The sequence below is a fragment of the Carcharodon carcharias genome, chromosome 25 (genome assembly GCF_017639515.1).
Source record: "Carcharodon carcharias isolate sCarCar2 chromosome 25, sCarCar2.pri, whole genome shotgun sequence".
Classification (NCBI taxonomy): domain Eukaryota; kingdom Metazoa; phylum Chordata; class Chondrichthyes; order Lamniformes; family Lamnidae; genus Carcharodon; species Carcharodon carcharias.
The window spans coordinates 35,095,379-35,105,547 of record NC_054491.1 but is presented as its reverse complement, the minus strand read 5'-3'; the positions used below and the strand labels follow the sequence as shown (position 1 = coordinate 35,105,547).

Sequence of the window (10,169 nt, the reverse complement as noted above, 5' to 3'; positions counted from 1 at the left end):
GTGACTATGAGACCATGCAGTGCACAGCATGCCGTATGGCTGAAGTATAGTTGTGCGTTCGGTCTGTGTTCTTCAAGGTCACATTAGAATTAGAGGCTGAAATAAAAGAAGAAAATGCTGCAAACTCTCAGCAGCTCAGGCAGCATCCGTGGAGAGAGGAAAGTAGGGCTTACTTCTCAGGTCAATGGTCCTTTGCCAGAGACACCAAATCAGAAGCACATCCTAGCAAATGATGATGCTTGAAATCAGTAAATCAGCATCTCTCATCAGCAAATCACCTAAAGAAACAATTGCTTTTCAAAACATTGTACCGTGAGTGTCTTTTGACTGTAGGTATCATGACTGAATTACAGGAATCTATGTGAAGTTGAAACAAAGCTTTGCTTTAGATACAGTGCTTTATAAATGCAGGTATTTGATACTATATCTGCTTTTATGTTGATCTTCTGTTGCCATGATATCTGCTGGTAATATGATGTTAGTGCATTTTTTTTTATATTCATTCATGGGATGTTGACATTGTTGGAAGACCAGCATTTATTGCTCATCCCTAATTGCCCTTGAGAAGGTGGTGGTGAGTCATTCATTTTACGCATGTGGAGGCCAACTTTCTTCCTGCTTTTCCTTCTCTTTCACGTTTTCTTTTTTCTCTTTTCTTTCTCAGCAGGTGATTTACATAAACATAAGCATAAAACAAGCCACCAGGTCACCCCTTATAGTGTGTGTATTGTGTTTGCTGTGTTGGTAACAGACTTTCATCTGACTGTGATTCCAGCCCTGTGAACACTTTGTTCCTATATATGGACAAGAGACTAAGATGCCTTCCAGACAATCCCGGCATCCATGCATTAGGTAAGGTGAACCCGCATGAAACTGTCATATGGATAAAGCAGAGCGGAATGTGAGAAAGTAGCTCAGTGCCACACTATTCTGCAGAGAGCAGAATCAGTTCACTGTCGGCCAGACTGCAAGAATAGACAGCAAGGTTTGCATGAAATGTCTGGAACTAGATGGCCAGCCTGTGCTCAGTATCCCTTTGAAAAATTTCCATCACAGGCTGGTGCTCCTGATTGGATGTGTGCCAAGGTTCTCAAAATTCTTTCATTTCTATAGAGTCTTTCATGACCTCAGGGCATTTTAAAGAACTTCACAGCCAATAAAGTACATTATGAAATGTAATCACCTTATCATATAGAAGTGTGTCAAGTAATTTGTGCACAGCAAGCTCCCACAAACAGTAATGTGATAATCTGGTACACTGATGTTGGAGAACTCCCCTGCTCCTCCTCTTTGACGCCCACCTGGGGAGGCAGATGGAGCCTTGGATTAATATCTCATCTGAAAGGCAATGTACTTTATAGAAAAAACTCCTTGTTTAATATTATAATGCAGAGAAATGCTATGAGATGAGGGCTATCTGCTGATTAGAAATCCAACCTGCCAATCAACAAGAAAGAGTTTTCAAATGTATTTGTTATTCTACTTTCTGACTTCCTCTGCTGAAGGTGTTCTCTTATTCTGGAGCCCCGTTCAGCAGCAGCAGCATTCTCGTCCAATCTTCATGCATCAACCTGGGCAGTTAATTCAACTGCAAGGTGCAGGATGGCCCAGCCCTCACCATTACACCCTGTTTATTGCAGTGAGAATCATTGGATAGCCTTCAGAGACAGGAATTCTGGCTGATTCTTCCTACCCACCCACATCATTACTGGAGACACTGGTTGTTCCTTGCTGAGACCAGTCCCCTCGGTGCCCTGCTGGAGTTGCATTTGTCTCCTGACTAGTCAGTGGAACTTTACCACAGAGGTTGGGAAGACCACTTACATGTAGGAATATTTCTCTTTTGGAATCCCAAAAGACCAGTTGGTTTTGGTGGGACTGTAGGAAGTCATAGAGTAGCACTTCATTTAGTTGTGAAGGCACTACAGGTCCACAATCAAATTAAAAAGGTGTTGTCCACATTGATCCATTAAGAATTCCAATTTATATTGTGGCACTGAAGCACAATAGGAGGAATTCTGGACAGTAATGGACTGTAATGCTAACTTCAGCAAAGATGATGGAACTCTGGACATTTATTCATTCATGGGTTGACAGCATCGCTGGCTAGGCCAGAATTTATTGTGCATCTGTAATTGCCCTTAAGAACTGACTGGCTAGCTAGGCTATTTCGGAGGGCATTTAAGAGTCAACCTCACTGTGGGCCTAGAGTCACATGTGGGCCAGACCAGGTGAGGACAGCAGATTTCCTTCCCTAAAGAACATTCCTGAACCAGATGGGTTTTTACAACAATCATTATTAGACAACTTTTAATTCCAGATTTTTTTTAATTGAATTCAAATTTCACAATCTGCCATGGTGGGATTCAAACCCAGGTCTCCAGAGCATTAACCTGGGTCTCTGGATTACTAGTACAGCGGCAATACCACTACACCACCGCCTATCCCTAAAACAAGGCTTTCCTTCGAGCAGGAATCGAACCAGCAACTTAAGGATTTCTTGGGCTTGGCCTCTACAGTCCTCCACTCTACCAGCTGAGCTATCAAAGGCACATGATGGAGCCTCTGCCTTTGGCTTCCTGCCAGACAAATTGGGCATTTGATGGATTATACCAAAAGAAATAATATAGTTTAAAATGTTACTCACAGCTCAAAAAGACAGTCTTCCTCCCTTTTTTGCTCTTATTATCTCTCTTCTTGTTGTCTGGATCTCTGTCCCTTGTTTTCTTCTTCCGCTGTCTGTATTTCTCTTATTCTTCTCATGTTCTATCTTGTTCTCTCACTTATGTCAGAATACATAGGATATACAGCTCAGAAACAGGCCATTCGGCCTACCCAGTTCATACCGACTTTTATGCTCCACTTGAGCCTCTTCCAATCTTTCCTCATCTAAATCTTCCTTTGTAACCCTCTGTTTCGTTTCTCCCTCAATGTTTGTCTAGCTTCCCCTTCAATGCATCTACTATTTGCTTCAACCACTCCCTCTAGTAATAAATTCCACATTCTCACCACTCTTGGGAAAATAAAATTCTTATTTTCTATCTTTTTTTCTCTATGTCTCTCTCTTTTTCCTGCTGCCTTCCCCTCTGTACTTCATTCCCTTGATACATTTCTTTCAATCTTCCTTGCTGTTCTGCAATTTATTACTTTGTCTATTTGTGTCTTTCTTTCCCACACTCTCCTGCTGTTTGTCTGTGTTTGTATTTATACACTGGATTTTTAGCCCTTGCTCAAGGTGGCAACAGAGGCGGGTGGATGTGGAATTTCGCAGCATAAGCTGCGGGCAGCCAATTACAGAGTCACAGAATTTTAATGGCACAAAAGGAGGCCATTTGGCCCATCGTGTCTGCACCAGCTCTCCAAATGAGCATTATGCCATTGCCCTGCCTTTTCCCCCATACCCCTGCGTATCATTTCTACACAAATATCTAATTAATCGAGTTGCTTAAGGGCCTATTAAGGCCTGTTGTAGGCCAACTGGGATTTTCCCAATCAACCTCCGGGGTCCCCAAGGTGGCAGGAAGACAGGGAAGCTGCCAGGAGGTGTCCTCCCTGCAGTGAACTAGGGAGGCAGTGCTCTGGACCGTTTTTTTTTCCTGCTCAGCGACAGCGGCAGGCTGCCCTGTGGTGAGCTGCCCACTCCCCACTCGTAGCCCTGCTGCAAATATCCTTTCTTATTTAACCTTTGAAAAGCTGGAGTGAGGGTGCCTCCATTTTTGGGTGCCCTCATCTCTCTCAACTGCCATGGCATCCTGCTGCTTGACTCTCCCAGATGGGAAAAAACAAAAATTCGGACCAGTACTCTTATTTCCCGGTTTTTACTGGTGTTCCATTTTGAAGTATACAAGACCAGTTCAGACCAGTACTCTTATTTCCCGGTTTTTACTGGTGTTCCATTTTGAAGTATACAAGACCAGTTCGGACCAGTACTCTTATTTCCCGGTTTTTACTGGTGTTCCATTTTGAAGTATACAAGACCAGTTCGGACCAGTACTCTTATTTCCCGGTTTTTACTGGTGTTCCATTTTGAAGTATACAAGACCAGTTCGGACCAGTACTCTTATTTCCCGGTTTTTACTGGTGTTCCATTTTGAAGTATACAAGACCAGTTCGGACCAGTAGTCTTATTTCCCAGTTTTTACTGGTGTTCCATTTTGAAGTATACAAGACCAGTTCGGACCAGTAGTCTTATTTCCCAGTTTTTACTGGTGTTCCATTTTGAAGTATACAAGACCAGTTCGGACCAGTAGTCTTATTTCCCGGTTTTTACTGGTGTTCCATTTTGAAGTATACAAGACCAGTTCGGACCAGTAGTCTTATTTCCCGGTTTTTACTGGTGTTCCATTTTGAAGTATACAAGACCAGTTCGGACCAGTACTCTTATTTCCCGGTTTTTACTGGTGTTCCATTTTGAAGTATACAAGACCAGTTCGGACCAGTAGTCTTATTTCCCAGTTTTTACTGGTGTTCCATTTTGAAGTATACAAGACCAGTTCGGACCAGTAGTCTTATTTCCCAGTTTTTACTGGTGTTCCATTTTGAAGTATACAAGACCAGTTCGGACCAGTAGTCTTATTTCCCAGTTTTTACTGGTGTTCCATTTTGAAGTATACAAGACCAGTTCGGACCAGTAGTCTTATTTCCCAGTTTTTACTGGTGTTCCATTTTGAAGTATACAAGACCAGTTCGGACCAGTAGTCTTATTTCCCGGTTTTTACTGGTGTTCCATTTTGAAGTATACAAGACCAGTTCGGACCAGTACTCTTATTTCCCGGTTTTTACTGGTGTTCCATTTTGAAGTATACAAGACCAGTTCAGACCAGTACTCTTATTTCCCGGTTTTTACTGGTGTTCCATTTTGAAGTATACAAGACCAGTTCGGACCAGTACTCTTATTTCCCGGTTTTTACTGGTGTTCCATTTTGAAGTATACAAGACCAGTTCGGACCAGTAGTCTTATTTCCCGGTTTTTACTGGTGTTCCATTTTGAAGTATACAAGACCAGTTCGGACCAGTAGTCTTATTTCCCGGTTTTTACTGGTGTTCCATTTTGAAGTATACAAGACCAGTTCGGACCAGTACTCTTATTTCCCGGTTTTTACTGGTGTTCCATTTTGAAGTATACAAGACCAGTTCGGACCAGTAGTCTTATTTCCCGGTTTTTACTGGTGTTCCATTTTGAAGTATACAAGACCAGTTCGGACCAGTACTCTTATTTCCCGGTTTTTACTGGTGTTCCATTTTGAAGTATACAAGACCAGTTCGGACCAGTACTCTTATTTCCCGGTTTTTACTGGTGTTCCATTTTGAAGTATACAAGACCAGTTCGGACCAGTACTCTTATTTCCCGGTTTTTACTGGTGTTCCATTTTGAAGTATACAAGACCAGTTCGGACCAGTACTCTTATTTCCCGGTTTTTACTGGTGTTCCATTTTGAAGTATACAAGACCAGTTCGGACCAGTACTCTTATTTCCCGGTTTTTACTGGTGTTCCATTTTGAAGTATACAAGACCAGTTCGGACCAGTACTCTTATTTCCCGGCTTTTACTGGTGTTCCATTTTGAAGTATACAAGACCAGTTCGGACCAGTAGTCTTATTTCCCAGTTTTTACTGGTGTTCCATTTTGAAGTATACAAGACCAGTTCGGACCAGTACTCTTATTTCCCGGTTTTTACTGGTGTTCCATTTTGAAGTATACAAGACCAGTTCGGACCAGTAGTCTTATTTCCCGGTTTTTACTGGTGTTCCATTTTGAAGTATACAAGACCAGTTCGGACCAGTAGTCTTATTTCCCGGTTTTTACTGGTGTTCCATTTTGAAGTATACAAGACCAGTTCGGACCAGTACTCTTATTTCCCGGTTTTTACTGGTGTTCCATTTTGAAGTATACAAGACCAGTTCAGACCAGTACTCTTATTTCCCGGTTTTTACTGGTGTTCCATTTTGAAGTATACAAGACCAGTTCGGACCAGTACTCTTATTTCCCGGTTTTTACTGGTGTTCCATTTTGAAGTATACAAGACCAGTTCGGACCAGTAGTCTTATTTCCCGGTTTTTACTGGTGTTCCATTTTGAAGTATACAAGACCAGTTCGGACCAGTAGTCTTATTTCCCGGTTTTTACTGGTGTTCCATTTTGAAGTATACAAGACCAGTTCGGACCAGTAGTCTTATTTCCCGGTTTTTACTGGTGTTCCATTTTGAAGTATACAAGACCAGTTCGGACCAGTACTCTTATTTCCCGGTTTTTACTGGTGTTCCATTTTGAAGTATACAAGACCAGTTGGGACCAGTACTCTTATTTCCCGGTTTTTACTGGTGTTCCATTTTGAAGTATACAAGACCAGTTCGGACCAGTACTCTTATTTCCCGGTTTTTACTGGTGTTCCATTTTGAAGTATACAAGACCAGTTCGGACCAGTACTCTTATTTCCCGGTTTTTACTGGTGTTCCATTTTGAAGTATACAAGACCAGTTCGGACCAGTAGTCTTATTTCCCGGTTTTTACTGGTGTTCCATTTTGAAGTATACAAGACCAGTTCGGACCAGTACTCTTATTTCCCGGTTTTTACTGGTGTTCCATTTTGAAGTATACAAGACCAGTTCGGACCAGTACTCTTATTTCCCGGTTTTTACTGGTGTTCCATTTTGAAGTATACAAGACCAGTTCGGACCAGTACTCTTATTTCCCGGTTTTTACTGGTGTTCCATTTTGAAGTATACAAGACCAGTTCGGACCAGTACTCTTATTTCCCGGTTTTTACTGGTGTTCCATTTTGAAGTATACAAGACCAGTTGGGACCAGTACTCTTATTTCCCGGTTTTTACTGGTGTTCCATTTTGAAGTATACAAGACCAGTTCGGACCAGTAGTCTTATTTCCTGGTTTTTACTGGTGTTCCATTTTGAAGTATACAAGACCAGTTCGGACCAGTAGTCTTATTTCCCAGTTTTTACTGGTGTTCCATTTTGAAGTATACAAGACCAGTTCGGACCAGTAGTCTTATTTCCCAGTTTTTACTGGTGTTCCATTTTGAAGTATACAAGACCAGTTCGGACCAGTAGTCTTATTTCCCAGTTTTTACTGGTGTTCCATTTTGAAGTATACAAGACCAGTTCGGACCAGTAGTCTTATTTCCCGGTTTTTACTGGTGTTCCATTTTGAAGTATACAAGACCAGTTCGGACCAGTACTCTTATTTCCCGGTTTTTACTGGTGTTCCATTTTGAAGTATACAAGACCAGTTCAGACCAGTACTCTTATTTCCCGGTTTTTACTGGTGTTCCATTTTGAAGTATACAAGACCAGTTCGGACCAGTACTCTTATTTCCCGGTTTTTACTGGTGTTCCATTTTGAAGTATACAAGACCAGTTCGGACCAGTAGTCTTATTTCCCGGTTTTTACTGGTGTTCCATTTTGAAGTATACAAGACCAGTTCGGACCAGTAGTCTTATTTCCCGGTTTTTACTGGTGTTCCATTTTGAAGTATACAAGACCAGTTCGGACCAGTACTCTTATTTCCCGGTTTTTACTGGTGTTCCATTTTGAAGTATACAAGACCAGTTCGGACCAGTAGTCTTATTTCCCAGTTTTTACTGGTGTTCCATTTTGAAGTATACAAGACCAGTTCGGACCAGTAGTCTTATTTCCCAGTTTTTACTGGTGTTCCATTTTGAAGTATACAAGACCAGTTCGGACCAGTACTCTTATTTCCCGGTTTTTACTGGTGTTCCATTTTGAAGTATACAAGACCAGTTCGGACCAGTAGTCTTATTTCCCGGTTTTTACTGGTGTTCCATTTTGAAGTATACAAGACCAGTTCGGACCAGTAGTCTTATTTCCCGGTTTTTACTGGTGTTCCATTTTGAAGTATACAAGCCCAGTTCGGACCAGTACTCTTATTTCCCGGTTTTTACTGGTGTTCCATTTTGAAGTATACAAGACCAGTTCAGACCAGTACTCTTATTTCCCGGTTTTTACTGGTGTTCCATTTTGAAGTATACAAGACCAGTTCGGACCAGTACTCTTATTTCCCGGTTTTTACTGGTGTTCCATTTTGAAGTATACAAGACCAGTTCGGACCAGTACTCTTATTTCCCGGTTTTTACTGGTGTTCCATTTTGAAGTATACAAGACCAGTTCGGACCAGTAGTCTTATTTCCCGGTTTTTACTGGTGTTCCATTTTGAAGTATACAAGACCAGTTCGGACCAGTAGTCTTATTTCCCGGTTTTTACTGGTGTTCCATTTTGAAGTATACAAGACCAGTTCGGACCAGTACTCTTATTTCCCGGTTTTTACTGGTGTTCCATTTTGAAGTATACAAGACCAGTTGGGACCAGTACTCTTATTTCCCGGTTTTTACTGGTGTTCCATTTTGAAGTATACAAGACCAGTTCGGACCAGTACTCTTATTTCCCGGTTTTTACTGGTGTTCCATTTTGAAGTATACAAGACCAGTTCGGACCAGTACTCTTATTTCCCGGTTTTTACTGGTGTTCCATTTTGAAGTATACAAGACCAGTTCGGACCAGTACTCTTATTTCCCGGTTTTTACTGGTGTTCCATTTTGAAGTATACAAGACCAGTTCGGACCAGTACTCTTATTTCCCGGTTTTTACTGGTGTTCCATTTTGAAGTATACAAGACCAGTTCGGACCAGTACTCTTATTTCCCGGTTTTTACTGGTGTTCCATTTTGAAGTATACAAGACCAGTTCAGACCAGTACTCTTATTTCCCGGTTTTTACTGGTGTTCCATTTTGAAGTATACAAGACCAGTTCGGACCAGTACTCTTATTTCCCGGTTTTTACTGGTGTTCCATTTTGAAGTATACAAGACCAGTTCGGACCAGTACTCTTATTTCCCGGTTTTTACTGGTGTTCCATTTTGAAGTATACAAGACCAGTTCGGACCAGTAGTCTTATTTCCCGGTTTTTACTGGTGTTCCATTTTGAAGTATACAAGACCAGTTGGGACCAGTACTCTTATTTCCCGGTTTTTACTGGTGTTCCATTTTGAAGTATACAAGACCAGTTCGGACCAGTACTCTTATTTCCCGGTTTTTACTGGTGTTCCATTTTGAAGTATACAAGACCAGTTCGGACCAGTAGTCTTATTTCCCAGTTTTTACTGGTGTTCCATTTTGAAGTATACAAGACCAGTTCGGACCAGTACTCTTATTTCCCGGTTTTTACTGGTGTTCCATTTTGAAGTATACAAGGCCAGTTCGGACCAGTACTCTTATTTCCCGGTTTTTACTGGTGTTCCATTTTGAAGTATACAAGACCAGTTCGGACCAGTACTCTTATTTCCCGGTTTTTACTGGTGTTCCATTTTGAAGTATACAAGACCAGTTCGGACCAGTACTCTTATTTCCCAGTTTTTACTGTTTTTCCCTTCTGGGTTCCAATTTTGAGAGCTCTCCCACCATCCTTATTTGGATGGTACGCCAAGCCTCCAGGCTATTAATCGACCCAATTAAAAAAATCACAAATGAGTGATTGTCCCCCACACTGAGCCTGACAGTCTTCAAGCCCACAGGAAACTCCTGCCCTATCTCTGCATCCACCTCTCGCCCTCCTGGGTCCCTTTCTTTCTGTGCCAGCCTCTCTCCTGCTTCTGTAACTGTGTTGACAAGAATCAAGTTACAGTTATGACCTGACCCCTCTCCAAATGTCATCCATATTTACCTGTGAATCAAATGTTGATCAGATCAATAAAACAGGAAGCCCTTGAGTCCATAATCTAAACCAGAACAGAAATTCCCATGTGTAAGGGGTAAAAGTGCATTTAGTTAGGGAAATGTGTAGGATTTCTGGGTTCAAGTCCAGACAAGTTTACAGGAATCTCTTCTGGCTCTTAAAGTTCATGTGTGAAATGAGTTTAATCAGCATATGACTCTATGGCACAGACCTAATGTTGGTTAAGCACAAACTGACAATCTCATTAAAGGGGCTGAACCGGGAAACAGCATGAAATATTACATTGCTGCAGTAGGGGGTAGCCTAGCTTTGGGGCTGGGATATATTGTTAGAGTGGAGGGACCTTTGCTCTGCATCTGGCTTGCTGTACCTGGCCTTGGATTACTCAGTGCCTTCAATGTGCCCCCATAGAAAATTAAGAACTATGATTAATTATAAAATCATACAGCACTGAAAGAGGCCAT

At 41.6% G+C, this 10,169-nt stretch overlaps 1 non-coding gene across 1 annotated transcript; it reads right to left on the bottom strand.

The window, feature by feature from the left end:
• Window positions 1–2,461: 2,461 nt before the first annotated feature.
• trnay-gua lies at window positions 2,462–2,550 on the bottom strand. The gene is given in 2 exon segments: window positions 2,462–2,497; window positions 2,514–2,550. It is a non-coding gene; the product is annotated as a tRNA-Tyr (tRNA).
• Window positions 2,551–10,169: the final 7,619 nt, after the last annotated feature.